General features: G+C 48.5%; 1 long non-coding RNA gene across 1 annotated transcript in view; it reads right to left on the bottom strand.

Annotated features, from left to right (window-relative positions):
* Window positions 1-14,007, bottom strand: part of LOC149523515 (uncharacterized) — a 31,475-nt gene extending 17,468 nt beyond the window's left edge. The window contains exon 1 of the long non-coding RNA XR_016346973.1: window positions 13,611-14,007. This is a non-coding gene — a long non-coding RNA (uncharacterized LOC149523515). The remainder of the gene's footprint in view (window positions 1-13,610) is intronic.
* Window positions 14,008-19,845: the final 5,838 nt, after the last annotated feature.

The raw sequence follows: 19,845 nt of genomic DNA, 5'->3' as shown, positions 1-19,845 counted from the left end.
GAATAGCAGGGAACGCTAGATAGAGAACAGGCATAGAAGAATAATGAGCATTTCACCCACATCCATGCCCCCTCCCCTGGAGGCTGAAAAGTAGTACAAATGGGAAACCTGGGGCAGCAAACTTGCCTCAACCCCAGAATGAGAATCGCTTGGAAATCTTTGTTCAAAACTATTTTTCAACTTAAAAAAATGGATTTTGAAAAGGTCCGTTTCTACAGGCAATGTCTGTTGTGTATAACACTTTTTGTAACTGAAATCTCCAAACATTTTTTTCAGTTTCCAGCAAACAACCCCCCCAAATGTTGGTGGTTTCTTCTTCTTTTTAAAGGAAGCCCAGACAATTTTGACACAAAATAAGATTTTCTCATTGCCACTGATGTTTTTCTCAGTCACAAAACATTTCCCGCTGTGGTTCTGCCCAGCATCAGGTCAATGGCAGAGCTATGATTAGACCTTGGGCCTTCCTGTCTCCCCACTCTGGGACACAATGCAGGAAGGGAGTTATTGCTTTCTCTAGTGCCTTTCCTCCATCCGTTTTCCCAGCACCAATGCATGGGGAACTTGATCCAAAGTCCTTTGAAAAGCTTCACTGGCCTTCAACGCTGTGGCCCTGTCTGGAGAATTATAGTCTCTGGTAACTGTGCGTTGCAATCGGGTTCCTTTGCATATTCCCATCTGTAGAATTTGCATATTCCTGGATGAACTTGCCTGAGCCATCCTGTTTCCTATTGTGGGGTCCCTTCTCAAGGTCTCCTCCCACCCCAGTATCAGTGGGGGTGTTTGCCGGCTACAAAACATTGGCTGATATTTCAGATCTGACCTCCCTTCTTTGCCACTCAGTGCCCCTTAGACATGCAATGCTCATTGGACAACGTGCCACACAGACATGGGGAGCTAGGAACAGAATCTCACCCTCTTTCCAGGCACTTTGGTTGCTGTAACTGCAAGGCACTGCCTCCAGAGTCAACCTCATCCTCTGATAGATGGAGCAGGTATGAGACAGCTGGAGCAGGAGCCGTCCCTGATGTGATCATAGCTCTTACAGGCAGGTCTCAAAGCAAGGTTTTAGCTCAACTCAGACAAACATGCCTCCCTCTTGACCAAGCACAGCACCTCCCCTTACACACACTGCTTGGATACAGCCCAACCCTGACAGCTCCCCTACTGCAGTGTAACTTCATACAGGGACTTTCAGCTGCAGGGAGCCCCGACCCCTCCTCATGAAAACCCTTTGGAGGCCTGGGGAGGCGCAAGGAGCCATAGAAGAGCATTTTCCCCAAACCTGCCTCATCAGCGTGAGGCCTGGTTTTAAATCACGGGTTTATGAGAAAAAGGAGAGCGGGAGAGAGATTCCAATCTGATCCCAGGCTTGCAGGCTGATTAACCCCAGTTCAGGCTCTAATGCTCACTATAAATAGTGCTGCCTTTCCTTTCCCATCCTCCCTCCAGGGGATGAGAAATGCCTGGCCTTTTATGGTCAACAAGTCAGATTCCTGGGGCTGTGTTGGGGACAAGCCAAGGGGGCCCAGGGGACGCAGTCCTGGGCCTTTCATGTTGCTGCTCCTGCTCTGTGGGTTTTTCTGGGATCAGTTATAATGCTAGGAACAGAGAGCAGGTTTTAATGGCTTAGAGGAAGGGGTGAGTGCAGATGGGAGATGATGCTAACGCATCTGGAAGCAGCATCTGGGAAATGCCTCTCGTTCCAACCTCTGGGCTCATGGTACCCACTCCCACTGCTGGTCTGAGCCAGCAGCACCAGGGACGGACATTTTGGTGCCTGTGCTTGGGAACCAGGCTCCTCGCGAGAATGACAAGCAAAGGCATGTGCCCTTTGAGAGCTTCCAAACTGCTCTCTGCCAAAGTGAACAAGGCCACGGAAAAGCCCACATATGTGCATGGATGTGATCCTGTGTATGTAAGTGTATGATGTGATGATTGCAGTCAGTTGTGTGTGTGTGTGTGTGCGTGCATACATTCTGGATATGATGGGAGGTAAGCCCCTTGGACAGGAATTGTCTCTTCTTTGGATCTGTCTCACACCCAGCACAATGGGCGTTTGGAAGTCCCTGGATGAGAATCTTTGGGGGCAGGAGAAAGAGTTACTGTTAAGGATGGGTTTGTATGGGAAGGGCTTGGGGCTGTGTCCACGTGTCCATGCATTTGTTAGGGTAAAAGATTGTCCCCTGCCCCCACAATGGTGCCCCCACTTTGTAACAGGGGGGTTGGGTTTAGTATTATGGTTGGGGCATATTGCAAAGGGGGCTTGTGGTTCTTACTGCCCTGCCTTCTGACCGCTTCCTGCCCCCAAAGATTATGGGCCAACTGGCTTCTGAAATGGCAGGGGCGTTGTCATGGAAACAGTCCCCACTCACTCCACTGCAGCTGGTGAGCCAAGGCCAGGCTGCAAGGGGCCAGCCATAGTCCAGGCCAGGAAGCCAGTGCTGGTATATCTGGGATTACTGCCCCTTCGAGAGCTCGTTTTGAAAGTTAGCAAAAAGTTCTCATAACACAGAACACAAAGTGCAGGCCAGCTCCACATACAGGAAGAGTCCAAACTGTGTGTGCCATCCCCCCGCCACCCATAGGTGCTGCTCCTTCCCACCATGTGCACCGTCAGGGCATTTCTTCCCTGCTTCACCATGATGCAGCTGGAGCGAAGGGACAGAGCACCCTGGTGGGAGGGGAAGAAAGGAAGAAAGCACTGGGGGGATGGTCACTGCGGGAGGAGCAGTACTATCGGTGGCGGAGGGAAGGGTACCTGGAAGCACCCGCAGTTTGTGGGGATGGGCGCAGAGGGGTGGGGGTGGGGAGGAAGGTTCAATCCATTATTCTGGGGTGTAAGTTTCCATAGAGACCCTCAATCAGTCCCTAGCGGTGCCAACTATCTCTCATTCTGTCAGAACCCAGCACAGGATTTCTCTGCCCACTTGGCTCAGCCTGGGGGCTCTTTAATTAAGTCTACAGATAGGAGCAGGCCAGGAGGGGATGGGGCCCAACTGCCATGGACTGTTCAGCATTTGGGGATTCCTGAGGAAGGGCAGAGATGGCAGCAAATGGTCCTGAGACCCCAGGCCATTTCCACAGCACAGCATCAAAGCCTGGCCCTGCTCTCCCCCGTCACCACCACCCACCGCTCAGGCCCATCCCTTACCCTTCTCCGGGCCAGGCACTGGGGAAAGGACACTCTGAGGAATTATGTCTGGAAAGAAAAACTGCAGTCTTGAGTGTCTGTCAAAAGCCTTGAGATGACCCCCAGGCTTCCCACTTCCGCAGGGCTCCTGGGGCGTGTGAGCGAGGGGCTCTGGGAGCAACTCCTGCTCTGTTTGCACATCACATTCCTAGCAAAGAGGAAACGTGGTTTGCAGGGTGAATTCCCAGGGGAGACAGTCACGTCAATGGGCCTTCCAGAGCCAGTTCTCTCTTAGTAGCTAGAGACGTGATGGGAGTGGGGGAAGGCACAGAAACATGAAGGGAAAATAGCTGGGGTCTTATACAAAAGGTAGCCTGGATAAAAATCCATGGCTGTCAAATGCTGGATGCATATGGAGGGCTGAGGCCACCAGTGCCTCCTACTGGTGGGAAGGGAAACAGATTGCAGAAGGAGCCAGAATTAAACTCGGTAACAGAAGAAACCTGGCTAACATTTTAGCTGCTACTTTTGGGCTTAGTTGGAAAGAGACAATTCTGCTGGTCCCCCTGCTACAAACACTTCCCGGCCTCCTCTTTTGCCTGCCCAGGCGTATGCCATGAAGTCACAGCACACTTCCACCTGGCCAGAGGAGCTGGCTGGTCATGACTTCAACTAATTCATCAGGACTTTGGACTTTGGTAATGCAAAGCCTAGACCAAATGCAGATAAAATGCCCACTGATTTGGGAGTTATTTATAGATTCCAAGGCCAAAAGAGACTTTTGTGGTCATCTAACACAGTGGTTCTCAAACTTCATGACACCATGTCCCCCCCTTCTAACAACAAAAAGTTATTACATGACCCCACAAGGGGCGGGGGGAGCTTGAGCCCCCTGAGTCCTGATGTCCAAAGGTGGAGGAAGCAAATCTAACACTAGTCCTGGTGACCGCATTAAAACAGGATTGTGACCCACTTTGAGAACTGCAGATAGTCTGACCTTCCGTACAACACAGGGCAGAGAACGTCCCCAAAATAATCCGTAGACTAAATCTGTTGGACAAATACCAAATCTTGATTTAAAAATTGCCAGTGATGAACAATCCAACATGACCCTTGGTCAAGCATTCCAGTGGTTACTTACCTCACTGTTCAAACAGTGCATGAGTAGCTAGTCTGAATCTGTCTCGCTTCACCTTCCAGTCATTGGCTCTTTAATATCTTTTACTGCTAGACTGAAGTGCCCATTATCAACTATTTGTTCCCCCATGTATATACTTAACTTCTGAATCAGATCTTTGCTATGCTAAATAGTTGGAGCTTCTTGAGTCTAGCACCACAAGACATATTTTCTAATCCTTTAATCATTCTCAGGGCTCTTCTCTGAAACCTCCCCTACTGATCAGCATTCTGGAATTGTAGCCACCACAACTGGCCCAATGTTTCAGCAGTGCCAAATGCAGAGGTGAAAGAATCTCGCTCCTCTGACTCAAGATTGTTATGCGTTGAAGGCTCTCATTAGCCGCACTGCAAGTACATGTCCAACTGCTTATTTACCTTGAACCCCAGATCCTGTTCAGTCACCATTTCACAGGATAGAGTTCCCCACATCTTGTAAGCATTGACTACATTTTTATTGCTAGAGTTATACATTTACATTTTGATGTATTAAAATGCACCTGATTTGATTGCATCCAGTTTACCAGAGTGCTCTGTATTGGTGACCTGTTTCTTTATTATTTCCTGCACCCTCAGTTTTATGCCATCTGCAAACTTTATCGGTGCCAATTTGATGTTTTCTACCAGGTCACTGATAAAAACATTAAATAGCACAAGGCCAGGAACAAACCTGGTCTGCAAACCCCACTAGTACCACACCCATTCAATGATGATGCCCTGTTTACAGTTACATTTTGAGACCCATCAGTTGTTCAGCTTTCAATCCATTGAATGTGTGCCATAATTTTATATTGTTCTAATTTTTTATCAAAATGGCATCTGGTATGAAGCCAAATGTCTTATAAAAGTCTAAAAACCAACTGATTTTCATCAATCACATTGGTAATCTCATCACACAAGGTATCACATTAGTTGGACTCAATCTATTTTTCCCATATACCCATGTTGATTGGCATTAATTATATTACCCTCCTTTAATTCTTTATTAATTGCATCCTGTATCAGCTGCTGCTCATTATTGCCTGGGATCGATGTCAGATGGACAGGGCTCCCTGGCTTATCCTGTTTACCCTTTGTCTGAGCAAGGACTCTGAGACATGGCAGTGAACAGCCTTATGGGGTAGGGGTAGGGGGCAAAATATAGCCCTTAATGTTTCTTTTATGTTGGGGCGGGGACTCATGCAACTGCCCCTTTAAGAATTCCAATCATGGTGAGTCTGGATGGTAGTGTTTATTAAGCAGCTGTTCACTTTTTATTGTCCTATGCCCAAGCTAGTGAGGGGAGGGGAAGAAGTACTGGAAATTGTGTGGGTCCCTTTAACAAATCTTTTCCCTTAACGGGCAACATTTTGAACTGCTGAGGCTACGTCTATGCTACACAGCTGTCCACACAGCCATGTTGCTAGAAGTCAGGTAGTGTAGCCGCTTTTGTCGGCTCTTTTGCCAACAAAATACTTCCACCCTCAGCCAGTGGCGTTCACGTTGTCAGCAGGAGAGCACCGCTGTTCACACTGGCATTTGTTATGGCTCAGGCCTGCTGACTGACAAAAGTGTAGACAGAGCCTCATCAGGGCTTTGCTGCTTGGTAGCACTCTCAGCTTCGCGGTCCTGTTCTGACGATGCTGCTGAGCAGAGAAGGGTAGGCCGCTGATGATACAAGAACTATACAACTAAATTAAAACTGCTGCTACTTAGAGCTGGGCCCTAGCAGAGGTGGGATATGAGTCACTGGGACAGACACTCAGATATCAGACCCTGGGGCCCTGAATGTCTCAGATTGAGTCCCTGCCAACAGCCCCCAAAAGGGGAGTCTACGCTTGAGGACTAAATCCATTTCCAGGGACCTGCCTTCCCCCCACTTCCCTAACAAATTAAAATATGACCCTAGACTCCACCAGCTCTCCCATCTCCCTGTGCGGAGTCTCTGCGTGTAGGAAGTCTCCAGCCGCGTGCTGCAGGTCTTTAGGGAGGTTCATTAATTTATCTGGCAGAATAATTTGGTGGGAGGAATTAGTTCTGAGCAGGAGTGGGCTCCTCTCTGCATTGCTCTCCAGGGCAATGAGTGAGTTTGGAGGCCAGATCAGCTCTTTAAGAAAAGCCACTTGATCCCGTATATAGGGACCTCTTGGAAGCTGGTGCTCAGACTCAGAGATTGATATTATTGCCCCCATGAGAGAGGTACCTCCCAGGCGCTGCCCATCATCACCCCCCGATTGTTCTTCTGCTTTATTCCTTCTTCCAACTTCAAGGCCTGGGCTGTTGACCACTCTTCTTCCAGTCCAGGACCGTGTCTCCTCCACATAGCTGCTCAGTAGGGTGAGGCATCACATCAGAACATGGGGCACCATGTAGGGACACAGCCCCAACTCAAGTCTTTTTAACCAACTCGTGGCTAAAAATGACTCTTTCTGTCAGTGTCTGCTTTAGATAGCCTGGCCTGATTTGTGTTACATCATTCCTTTTGCACGAAGGCTTTGCTCTGCTCTCCGACTGCTGGATCGCTATAAAAGGATCTCTTCAGCAAGGGAGGAACTGACAGGTCCCACGATTCCCAGGAGCTCTGCCTGGGTCCTGTTGCTATGGATGGAGATGAGCACAAGTGCTTTTTTCCCTGAAAGACTGGGATCTGACTGGCTCTCTAGAGGGCAGTGACAATGACAAAGGCCTGCTGCGTGTATCCCATAAACAGAGACAAAGGCTTTTGCTTCCTTCAATTACTTGGTTAGGGGCTACTTATAACTCAAGGAGGTGCAATATTTTCCGCGGGGTAGGATTTTCAGATTGATGGGGGTCACTATAAAACCGGTGACCTAAGGGTTAAAGTTAATTTGGGCCTGTCTAAGGAGTAAAAGGAGCCTGTTCTTAGCAGATCACGTGCACCGGGAGCAGAATATGCCTCCTACACAAGGCCGTTTGCTAAAGCTTCCCACATGAGACGCTTGCACATGGGAGAAGAAGGTGTTCTGACAATTGAGGGTGGCCAACTGTGCTTGGCTCAGAGGAGCTCAGAAAAGAAAGAGGCACAGAAAGGTTTAAGAGAGAAAAAAGAAATGAGCATATGGAAGAAGGAAAGTTGAATTCATGAGTGAGGGCGCGAGAAGACGCAAAGAGCTGCAACCAGACATACAGGTCAAACAAGTCAGCATGTATCTACAGGAAAATGCATGGTGAAAGGGACCAAGGAAAACTCCTCATGGAATCTGCTGAGAACTGGGAACACAGTGGCTACGTCTAAACTGGCATGATTTTCCGAAAATGCTTTTAACGGAAAAGTTTTCCGTTAAAAGCATTTTCGGAAAAGCGCGTCTAGATTGGCAGGATGCTTTTCCGCAAAAGCACTTTTTGCGGAAAAGCGTCCGTGGCCAATCTAGATGCGGTTTTCCGCAAAAAAGCCCCGATCGCCATTTTCGCGATCGGGGCTTTTTTGCGGAAAACAGTACTGTGCTGTCTACACTGGCCCTTTCGCGCAAAAGTCTTTCGGAAAAAGACTTTTGCCCAGACGGGAGCAGCATAGTATTTCCGGTAAAGCACTGACAATCTTACATGAGATCGTCAGCGCTTTTCCGGAAATTCAAGCGGCCAGTGTAGCCAGCCAAGCAGATGATTTTGCAGAAAAACTTGCCAGTCTAGACACAGCCAGTATGTTAGTGAGAGTCAGGATTACTCTGTGGTTAGGCAGAAAGATCTCTCTGCACTTTGGGCAGCTGTGTCCATCGGTGTCTGACAGTTCCATTGACCACCCATAAAGGAGGAGCAGCTCACCCCAGCAACCGAGCATCAGACCAAACTGTGCCTTGAGCTAAGATTTACAATGTGCCCACACTTCCTGCTGGGGGAGTGATTTCCAGGGTAACTACTTGCATTGCTGCGGCTACATGTCTGTCTTTAGTGCACAAGCTAAATCAGAGCTGGCTTGGAAGTTAGAAGTCACGTCCCCAGATTGCAGGGCAGACATATCCTTAACCTAGCCAGCCAAGCATATGCTCACTCACAGCTTTAAGCGCAGGTTCTAGCTGCAGTAAACATCAGTGCCCTTGAACCTGGAGACCCCCTTATGTGCATGCTGAATTTGTGTGAGGTACCCCACTGAATGACTTCTGTTTACCTAGAGCCAGAAACTCCCGTTCACCAGCACATGACCACAGCAGATACCATGTAGAACAAAGAGAAGGTCCATCACAAGGCATCCTTCCCTCCCTTGCATTGTGATGGGGGAATTCATCTGGTATTAGACATTCCATCTTAGAAAATACCTCACTGCTTGGATGACATGTTCCATCAGATGGGAAAGAAACCTGCTTCCCTGCATCCTAGGGCAACTTAAGAGTCAAATCCTGAGAGGTGCTAAGCACCTGCATCACCCTCTGACTTGGGCCAGGACTGCTAGTCAAGGTCAATGGTAGGCTTTGATTGGTTGGGGAAGGGGCAATGGTTTATACTAGACAGGCAGCGTCCCAGGAGACTCATTCCTAAAGAGTAGAGAGGGTGACTGCAGGGCCTGTCTGGGTGGAAACTCACTGGGGTCCTTATAATTGAAATGACAACTTCAGCCTATCCTTTTGCTGTTGCTTTGTACAGGGCATTGGCCTGGGCTCCCCTCTGTTTGGCGCATCTACTGTTCTTTTGGTGTCTCTGTGTGTGTTTTTGGCCAGGGTCTCCAATGATGAAACGGCCCCAGTGGCTCAAAGCTGAGATTTCTGGCCTCTTGCCTCATCCTTTCCTATCTGACTCCTATCACTAGCAAGGGCAGTTTTCTCCTTCTCATACATGCAGGTTAAATCCCTGGGCTGTGTTAGCTGAGGGCATGTGCAGCCCCTAACACACACTACTGCCAGCACACACACATACTCAGACACACACACATATGCATGCATAATCACACAATCACCCTGTAACTCACATACACACACATTCTAATCAACACATGCCCAGGCTAGCACATATGCAAAACTTCACACTCACTCTGTAAGACACATTGCATACCACGCTAGCATGAACACACTCATAAACAGGCATGCTCTAAAGGACACACTTGTACACACAATCTTACACATCAACAACAGATGCTTGTCTGCCAACACTCACCCTGAATCACTCTCACTAAACACACACTATTAATTGTTGTGATTAGCCCAAATCATACAATAGATAATACAATACAACACCTCATACCCTTTAACTCTTGTAATATCTGGCCCAGCTGAGCGGGACAGAAGGATGAGGGAGAAACGGAGATGGTGCTTTTTCTCTGGAGCAGGTGCGAAGGGGAGAGGTTCCCAGCTTCACAGCCTTGGAGCCCAAAACCTATTTTGCAAGCAGTGGTTAAAAAATACAAAGCTTCATCATCCCCAGACAACACTCCTGACAAACAGCGAAGTAAATGTTGCGCTGTCCAGGAGCAATTCAGAGCTACAGCTTGTCTAGACACAGCCTTCCTCTGAATGCCTGCTGATAACTTCTTGGGAAAGCTTTGGCAGAGCTGCATTGTGCATGAATGCGTGCTGGAAACGAATGCTTCACCTAGCAGCGGATTAAAGCCTCCTCTCTACATAGGAAGTTCTCTAAAGCTTGCGACTGGGTAAATGGACAGTACAGCTACTGTGCAGCTGCAGCTGATCACTGCCAGAGCAAAGCAGGTCCCTGAATGCTACTAATGCAGTGAATTAGTGGGGGACAAGTTGCTGTGATATTGACACCTTTCTTTCTGTTCCCATGTCTCATACATGACACTTCTTGTCAGCTTCCCCCCACAGGGCCCTGCTTCTAGAAGGGGTCAGAATAAGGTGCAAGGTGATGGTTTCCCCATCGTCTCCTCGATCAGTCTATGGACAGGGACCATAGTCCAAGACCACCTCCAGCATTAACATGCTGTACTTGTCATATAGCCCCACTCTGTGTCTCAGTTTCCCCATCAATAGAGTCCTGCAAATCAGCGGAGATCCACTTTATATGCACGGGGATCTGCATCCGCTGATGTCAATGCAGAGCTCCACAAGTCATTTTTACAGATACAGATACAAATACAGATACAGACACAGATGTGGATACAAATTTTTTATCTGTGCAGGGCTCTACCCATCGTATACTGGGGATAATGACTCTGTTGGGGGCATGGTGAGTGAAGTACAGCTGTTAGTGAGAAGTATAGGTGGTCGCAATCTTTTTTGACAGAACAGTTTTTCATAGGAAAAAAGCAGTTTTATCAAAATTAAAATGTGTCAATTTTGATGAAATGTTTGATGGGCAATAGTTTAAATTAATAATTTCAGCTTTCTTATTTAATTTTGATATGGTAAAAACATTTCCTTCTGACTTTATCATTTTAATTCATTTTGGTTTGGCTTTTATATTAAATCCTAGCAGATTTTTCAGTGTTGCTTGGGTTCATTACTCAATTAAGTTTTTTTTAAACTTAATTTAAGTTTTTAAAATAAAACATATGTACCTTTTTTTTAAACTACAGTGGTTACATAACAAATACATGTATGTATTTTCAGTTTTCTGTTTAGTTTACTATACATTTAAGAGAGTGTCTATCTGTTTGATTAATAAAATGTATGGAAATGAAAAAGTTAAAAGGAAGCATTTTCCCTAACTGAAATGACACAATTGCATTGAATCAAAATGATTCCATATGATCAAAGCCAAATGAGTCAATAGTCCCATATTGAAATTCTTCAGAATTTTCATTTTCTGAGAAGTTTCGAAATGCTAGCTTTGGATTCCAGTTCCAGTTTGGAACATTCCTCCCCCGCCTCCTGAAATGGCATTTCCCAAGGAGCGGCCAACTGCAGTAGGAAGTGCTTGAGTGTACAGTGTGGAGGAGGCGATACCTTGCTGACCTTTCTCTCCTGTTATTGATTTGATCACATGGGCCAATTTCTGGCTTGCGATAGTGAAATCCCCATGTCCCAGTGTTTTCACGTTGGCACGTCGGAGGAGAGCGATGCTGGAGGCTCTGTTGCCACAGCCAGCTGGGATCTGCCCCTGCAGCCTGAACATGGCATTCATTTTTCCCAACCTGTGAGTGATCAGCCCAGGGGCTGAACTGGGTCCCTCACTCTGCCCCTAAGTTGCGCAGCTGTCAGTAGGGGAAAGCAACTGGGTATCTCTGGGAGGGAGGAACCTCTTGGATGCCACAGACCTCTTAGTGAGGAGCCCTGCTATGACCAGAGATCCGAACAAGCCTGGTGTTACTCCAGTGACTGGGGAAGGTCTGGGCTTGGGAGAGGATCTGTTCCTTGTGCGCTGGATGGCAGGGAAAGGTTGATGATCAGTCGGAGATGTAACATGGCTGTGCCAGCCGTGACCGTATGGAAATGTCAGTCCTGACAGGGCCACCTTCTGCACCTCTGGGCTGCCGTTGGGCAGTGGCCACTCTGCAGCAACCTCTGCGCACAGCCAATGCAGAAGTGCTTGCTGGGTCTTTGACTAGACACCAGAGCAAAGTCACCTTTTGGGTACAAGAAAAGGACACTTGCCTAGCAAACCCCTGGCAGCCTGCTGAAATTGCCCCCATTCTCCTCACAGTGCCTTACCGAGCTCACCCACCAACTCCTGAAGGCAAAGGGACAGGCCCAGCTGCAAAAAGGGGGGTGGCGAGAGGCAGATCTGACACCCCGACACACAGCTCCGCTGAAGCCAGTGCAATCACTCTGGATTTACACAGGAGCTGTATTGCTTGGATTAGTTGGGGCTGGGGTCAGACAAAGGCAGCTGGACTCTGACCCACACCCACATACAGTGCATTGCTTTCAGGCAGCTGCCTGCCCATTACATTCTCTTTATAGGGGTTCACTTCTGCCTAATCCTGGGGTGCTAAGCCACAAGGCCCATTTTCTGCCACATGGTCTGGACACGCTGTAGAGAGAGCAGCAACCTTTCAGCAAGGCCTCTCGGTGGGGAGCGGTGGAAATCCTGACCTTGGGAGGAAGCTGGTGCTGGAGGAAAATCCAGGTGAGCCAGCAACAGCAGGTCAGGCAGGCTTTGGGGTTCCATCAGCCTGTGAGCCAGGATCCTGTCAGTCACTGAGGCACACAGCAGCTGGGCACACGTGAGCAAGGAGAGGTGCAGGGCCCCCTACACATCTTCAGAACAGTTCCCCCCTTTCTCCAGAGCACTTGCTTTGCTGGCTTCATGTCTCAGTGGAAAATGGCAGCAGTGTCTCTGGCCAGATCAGCTGTAACCCAATACAGCTCACACGGTCTATCGGCTTCTTCCCCTTGGGGAAGGCAGGGAGCCAGCCTGTGAGGGTGTCAATTTACTTAGTTTTCCTCCCTGAAATATATGTGGAGCAAAAAGCAGCCCAGTACGTCTCACAGTGCTTTGGGGTGAAATATCAGCCCTGTCCGCTGACAGCTGCCTCCTGGGACGGGGCCAGCAGCCCTGGGGGAGAACACCACTCCTCACACCCGGAGGGAGCTGGCTGGGCTGGCCACTCAGTTTTGGAACTGAAGCTCGAGGCAGCAAGTTCATGCACTGCCAGTTGCAACAGCACTGGGGGCTGCCTGGAAACCTTCCCCCCAGACTCCTGGGCTGCAGATGCTCAGACACACAATTCAAGTGATTTCCCCTACTCGCCAGAATCTCTCTGTTGTAATCATTGGCCCTCACATCCCCCTGAGCTCTGTTATCACAGACCACCTCCTGCTCACAGCACCGCTGACCCCAGAGCTACAGCCCCATTCGCAGAGCAGAGGGGACGCAATGCAGGACCCAGGCACTGGGGAGAGGGGCTGTCCCGCTCTCCTCTGGCTCGCAACCTCTGCTTCTGTGTTCCACTAGACAACCCCTCCCGCAAAGCTGGGTGCTACAAGCAATCCCCTCGCTCCCAGCTCACACACTGTGAGACTTTGGGTGTGATCTGAGAGGAGAGAGAAGCCACCCCGCCCAATATTTACTAGAAGGGGGACCCTGGGAGACCCATTCTTGTTTTCTCCCCCTTCCATTCCCCTTTCTCCTGCCCATCTGCCTTGCACACTCCTTCCTATTCAGCCTGGAGAAACTAAGTTATTGCACAAGTGGAGACTGACATTTCAGCACAGAATACAGCAAAGAGTAGCATAGCCAGGCGGTAAGGTACATTTACAAAGGGAAGCCTCTGCCTGGTACGGATCGGTGTTCCCATTAGCCGAGAATTTGAGCATGGGGCCATTCTAGCTATGGCTCTCCTGTCGCTAGTGCACTCTCTCCCCAGAGCTCTTCAGACATGATAGACATACAAAGGAATGCAGCTGTGCCAAAGTGAATCTCCCGCATGCACACAGACTCTCAGCCCTGCTTCTCAGTCTCAGCATGTACGTACCTGTGTTGCACAGGGATCCGAAGGGTTCACTCACACCCGCTGTGCACTAGGCCCCGGCCAAGGAAGAAGGGGGGCTGCATCTCCGCTCTTCAAAATATAACCTGCTACTGAGACCCAGTGCTCCCAGCCTCAGATTTTTAAGCAGCTGGCATGGGGGTCTTCAGCGGAATCTCCTTCCATGCTGCTCAGGATCTGGAAAACCTTTTTCTTTTACCTTATATGAGCTGAAAAAGGAGGCCAGGCTGCAGACGGCCACATCTGTCAGGGGCGTCAAGAGGAGCCATTGGCTGCTGCCCGATCACATGGGTCTGCTGCCTTGACCTGCGACAGTTCAGCTGAGTGCTGGTTTTACCCCCTAAGGAAGGAGCGTTTGACAATTTTCATATTTCTTCTAAATTTGGAGATTTCAGACAATGCTGGGAGGCTTGGCTCAGGATGCCAGAAGCCCATGTGGAAGTCATTAAGTCTGAGAGGGAGAGCGAGAGAGAGAGAGAGAAGGAGGGAGGTGGAGGAAGAGGGGGAGGAGAGGGAGAGAGGCCTGTGGCTGTTGCCAGTTATGCCTGGGAATGTAAGTGAACTCACTCAGAGAAAGTTGTTTGTAATAACTGACTTCCTCTCCGGCCTCCTGCCCCATATGGGAAAGCAGAGGAGCCCTGAGAACTGTGTGTGGAAGGAATAACTCCTACCTCAGCAGCAGGACCCCCGCTGCTCCGTTGGGGAGAACTAAGGGAAAATACTAACTCGCCTTCAAATGCAGCCGCTGTCCATTCCTGGCGGCTGGCTGCAGCCCGGATTGTCGGGCCATGAAGGGAATGGAGATTCTCCCTGGCCAGGCTTAGGCTGTCTTGTGATTCCCATTACTTTGAAAAGCTCCACCTGGCCAAGCTTGAAAGAGGCATGTAGGCATGTGAGCGTCTGAGCATATGAACAGCAGAGCCCAACCTGTCCCGGGTGAGTGCGCATACCAAGGGGCCCTACCAGTCTGCCTGAAGCCAAGCGGTTCTCTGGAGAAATAGCAACTTTCTGCCCAGCAAGGCCCCCCATGACAATTCTTGGTCTGTCACCCGTCAGGGAGGAGTGGGGTCTTGGGTGCAAGACCAGCAGCAATGGGCTGGATGCACCACTCTGCCACTTAAGCGCTGTCCACATCAACAGCCACGAAGGCAAAGTGTTCCTCACGAGGGCCCAGGGTTATGGGTCAGACCAAGAGGCCTGACTCTGGGCTTGCAATCCTGGATCTCCAAGGTAAGGGCAACCAACACTCCAACGCTGTCTTGAAGGGTGCAGGGTGGAATGGGGATTCTCTGCTTTTGGTTATCTTCCCTTCAATCATATCTGCCCAGGCCCACAGATACAGCCTTATGTGTCTGGGTCTTTGAGCCTCTAATTCCCCAAGCCATGTTTGCACAGAGCACCCCAGAGCGTGCACAGGCAAATGCAAGCCAAAGTATGGCTTGTGCCGCGCCCAGAGAATGATTTAATTAGCAACCGCTTGGCAACTCCTGAAAAACAGTCAGGTCAGAGACACCCACTTCTCTGATTCCTGCATTTCTGCCCCCCAGGATCTCAGTCACTAGAGACGTTTGCAGGACTCCACAGTCACTGTCCCTGGCAGGTAAGGGAGGGCATTTCATCTGCTTTGGATGCAGTCCCCTACCCCCACCTAAATTCCTTAAAGCTATAATTCCGCCAGCAGCATCACAGTCATCCCCGCAGCAATTAACTGTGCTGAAGGCTCATCTAAATCCAAATGAGGAATAAGCCAGTAGAGCAGCATGAGGACTCCAAATAGTAAACTGGCCTTCCAACAGAGTGCAGGGCATATGCAATGCAAGGCCAGCTTAATGAGCCCCTTTCATACACAGGGACACTGAGACACAGGCACTGGAAATGCCTTAGCCTGGAACCAGGAATAGACCGCAAATCACGTGACTCCCATTCTAACCACCATGATGTCCTTCCTAAGGGCTCAAAGATCTCACTTGCAGGTAAAGTCCTTGGTGAGAGATGATAGTAATAAATGAGGAGCTGGGGAGCACCAGAAGCTATCCAACGGCAGACCATCCAGGGTTAGAGTCCAGCTAGGGATACCCCCTGCATTTCCTCTTGCTGCCCTGTGCTGCGTTGCTATTGCCTCAGGCTGCTGCTCCCATGAGGCACTGCGCTATTTCTCCTAGTGGAATCTGAGGCACTAGAAATGGGTTACGGCTGGTGTTTCACTTTCCTTGGCAGTTTGGGCTTAATGGACGATACTCCTCTGAGTGAGGCCGCAGGCTGTAAACAAGTGCCTGCTGGTGCGGGGAAGGAGAACATGAAGAAACAACGGAGGGGGTTGGGCACCTTCTCCAGTTCCCTAATGCAAGGAGCAGAGGGAGAGGCAGACCCTGGAAAAAAGGCTGAATTTCCCTCCAATCCTACAGCAAAATACAGAGCTTCTCACCACTAGCATGCCAGCATTCAAACTCCATCTTAGAGTACCAGACCTGATGTGCCATTTCACTCCAGAATCATAACCAGCTCCTGGAACTGATCCCAATGCTTCCCCCCCTGTCTTGGGACATTCACGGAAAGAGGTGCCCGTCCTGACACTGGTTTCAGGGTGTGATTCAATCCATATACACTGCACACAGCATCACAAAGTGTGATGTTTCAGTGCAATGGGCAGTCGCTCGTTCCCACGTCCACATGAATGGCAAATTTGTGAGTACTGGGAGCTGCAGCTCCTGGCCCTTCCATGGTGAGCTCCCTGCAGCTCCTGAACTCACCGTGGGGGCTGGGAGCCATGGGGAACTCACCGTGGCTGTTGGGAGCTATAGGGAACTCTTCACAGCTCTGGGCAGCCACGGGGAACTCACCACAGCTCCTGGGAGCCACAGGGAACTCACTGTGGGGGCCAGGAGCTACCGTGAGTTCCCTGCAGCTCCTAGCCTCCAGAACCCCCTCCTACAGGGACAGGAGACCTGTGAATATGCAAAACCATGCATAGCGATTCCACGAATTACAAGGGTCTCCTGTACTGAATATATTAGGATGAGATTCAAGCATATAGACAATGTGTGTCTAGTTATCACAACTGCATGTGAAAATCAGGTAACCGGGCATGCAAATGACCTGACAACATTAAGCAATTGGGTACTAAGTTATTTAAAAGTCTGACCTGTGATATCTATTAAGCAAGCCAAGTTGGATGGTTTTCTCTCCGGCCAATATTGCATCTTCTGTGTGCAAAATACTGATCAGAACACACAGGAAAGAATGTATTTAAAAAAAAAATCTATAACTCAAACCCAACCGAACCGATTTTGCTCAACTGGCCTGGAAATGAGACGACGGGACTGAGATGAGACATGGAAAAGGTCTGTGGAAAAAAGATTATGAAAAAGGAGTTTGGGGGAATTAAGCCTTTCATTAGAGCATGCATTATCAGCTGAGCTCCCTATACTATACACTACAGAGGTAACACGGTTTGTAGCTCTGGACCCTCCTCTCAGTGAAAACAGGCCTCTACCCATTCAGAGTAAGAAGCAGCTCCACTGTCTGAGGGTACGTCTAGACTGCAAGTTTCTTTCAAAACCTCATTGTAGGAACAATACCAGCTAATTCGAGTTAGGGCTTTAAATCGGACTCCCATTTCACTGCCGCGTGTAGACACGGGCAGTTACTCCGGGCTAGTGAATTTCTAAAATGGTGACCAGCTGGGAACATGCTTAAATCCCGGGCTTGATTTGCAACTTCGGTATGCTTCATTTGCCTCCCTACTTCAAAGTAGGGGGCAAGCGTAGACATACCCTTAGGGATTATGGTTAGGGTTTAGGGTTAGAGTTTAGCAGTAAGGTTAGTGTTACGGTTCGAGTTACGGTTAGGGTTAGGGTATGGTTTAGGGTCAGGGTTGGATTAGAGTTAGGGTTACAGTTAGGGTTGAAAATTATTTTAGAGTTAGGGTTAGGGTTAAAGGATTAGCAATAGGCTGTGTCTATATTGGCACCCTTTTCCGGAAAAGGGATGCTAATGAGACCAGTCAGAATTGCAAATGCCGCGGGGGATTTAAATATCCCTCGCGGCATTTGCATGAACATGGCTGCCGCTTTTTTCTGGCTCGGGGCTTTGCAGGAGAAAAGCGCCAGTCTAGATGGGATCTTTCAGAAAATAAAGCCTTTTCCGGAAGATCCCTTATTCCTGATTTTAAGAGGAATAAGGGATCTTCCGGAAAAGGCTTTATTTTCCGAAAGATCCTGTCTAGACTGGCGCTTTTCTCCGGCAAAGCCCCGAGCCGGAAAAAAGCGGCAGCCATGTTCTTGCAAATGCCGTGGGGGATATTTAAATCCCCCACGGTATTTGCAATTCCGACTGGTCTCATTAGCATCCCTTTTCCGGAAAAGGGTGCCAATGTAGACACTGCCTTAGGGTATATGATTTATAGTTTATGGTTAGGGTTATTGTTAGGGTTAGGGTTTAGCGTTAGGGGTTAGGGTTTAGGGGTTAGGGTAAGTGTTTTGGTTTATTGTTTAGGGTTAAGGTTAGAGTTATTTTTAGGGTTGAATAGGGTTAGGGATAGGGTTAGTGTTTAGGGTAGGGCTAGAGTTAGGATTAGGGATTAGGATGAGGGTTAGGGTTAGGGTTTGGTTAGCGATGGTTTAAGGTTAGGGACAGGGTTTAGGGTTTAGGGTTAGGGTTTAGGGTTTAGCATTAGGGTCAGGGTTAGGGTTTAGAGCAGGTGTGGCCAACTCAGATTAGGTTTAGGGTTGGGGTTAGCATCAGGGTTTAGGATTAGGGTTACAGTTTAAGATTAGGGTTTAGGGTTATGATTACATACAGGGTTAGGGTTTAGGGTTAGGAGTTAGGGTTAGAGTTACGGTTAGGGTTGTTAGAATTGAGTGTTAGGATTAATGTTAGTTTTAGGGTCAGGGTAAGGGTTAGTGTTAGTGTTAGGACTGGGATACAATTATGGTTAGGGTTATGGTTTGGGTTAGAATTAGGATTATCTTGTACAGTTAGGGTTAGGACTAGGATTAGGATGGGGTTAGGGTTTGGGTTAGGGTTAGCGCTTAGGGTTAGTGAGTATGGTAAGGGTTAGGGTTGGGGTGGTTTAGGGATAGGGTTAGGGTTAGGGTTAGAGTTAGTGTTTAGTAGATATGGTTACGGTTATGGTTTGACTTTTGGAGGTAAGGGCTAGGGTTTGGTTATTGGGGCTAGGATTAGTGTTAGGGTTAGGGTTAAGTTTAGGATGAGGATTTAGGGTTAAGGTTATGGTTAAGGTTTAGGAGTTAGGGTTAGGGTTTAGGTTTATGGTTAGGGTTAGGGTTAGGATTGAGAGTTATTTTTAGGGTTAGGGTGGGTTAGGATTATAGTTAGGGTTAGGAATAGAGAGCCCTATTAGTTTGATCTTGGTAAACAAAAGGAAAAAATATGTAGCACTTTAAAGACTAACAAGATAGTTTATTAGGTGATGAGTTTTTGTGGGCCTTAGTGTTAGGGTTTGGGTTTGGATTTGGGTTAGGGTTATGATTAGGGTTGAGAGTTATTTTTAGGTTAGGGTGGGTTAGGGTTCAGTTTAGTGTTTAGTAGATACGGGATTTGGTTGTTGGGGCTAGGATTAGTGTTAGGGTTAGGGTTAGGGTTAGGGTTAGGGTTAGGTTAGGGTTAGGGTTAGGGTTAAGGGTTAGGGGTTAGGGTTAGGTTAGGTTAGGGTTAGGGTTAGGGTTAGGGTTTAGGTTAGGGTTAGGGTTAGGGTTTAGGGTTATGGTTAGGGTTTAGGAGTTAGGGTTAGGGTTAGGTTTATGGTTAGGGTTAGGGTTAGGGTTAGGGTTAGGGTTAGGGTTAGGGTTAGAGTTAGGGCTATGGTTAGGATTAGGGTTTATGGTTAGGGATGGGGCTAGGGTTTAAAGTTAGGGTTAGGTAAGTTGTGTGTTAGGGTTAGGTATAGGGTGAGACTTTGAGTTAGGGTTAGAGTTGGGTTGGGTTAGGTTTTACGGTTAGTGTTAGGTTAGGTTTTTGGTTTTGGATTTGGTTAGGATTAGGTTGAAGAATAGGGTTTAGGGTTAGGGTTAGGATTAAGTTAGGGTGAGGATTTGTGTAGGATTATGGTTATGGTTAGGGTTATTGTTGGGGTTAGGGTTTAGGGGTTAGGGAAAGGGTTAGGGTTTTGGGTTAGGGTCAGGATTGGGGGTTTGGGGTTTAGTGTTAAGGTTAGGATTAGTTTTAGGGCTTACGGTTAGGGTATAAGGTTAGTGTTAGT

The sequence above is a fragment of the Pelodiscus sinensis genome, chromosome 16 (genome assembly GCF_052426305.1).
Source record: "Pelodiscus sinensis isolate ZL-2025 chromosome 16, ASM5242630v1, whole genome shotgun sequence".
Classification (NCBI taxonomy): domain Eukaryota; kingdom Metazoa; phylum Chordata; order Testudines; family Trionychidae; genus Pelodiscus; species Pelodiscus sinensis.
This window is presented reverse-complemented; position numbering and strand designations above follow the sequence as displayed.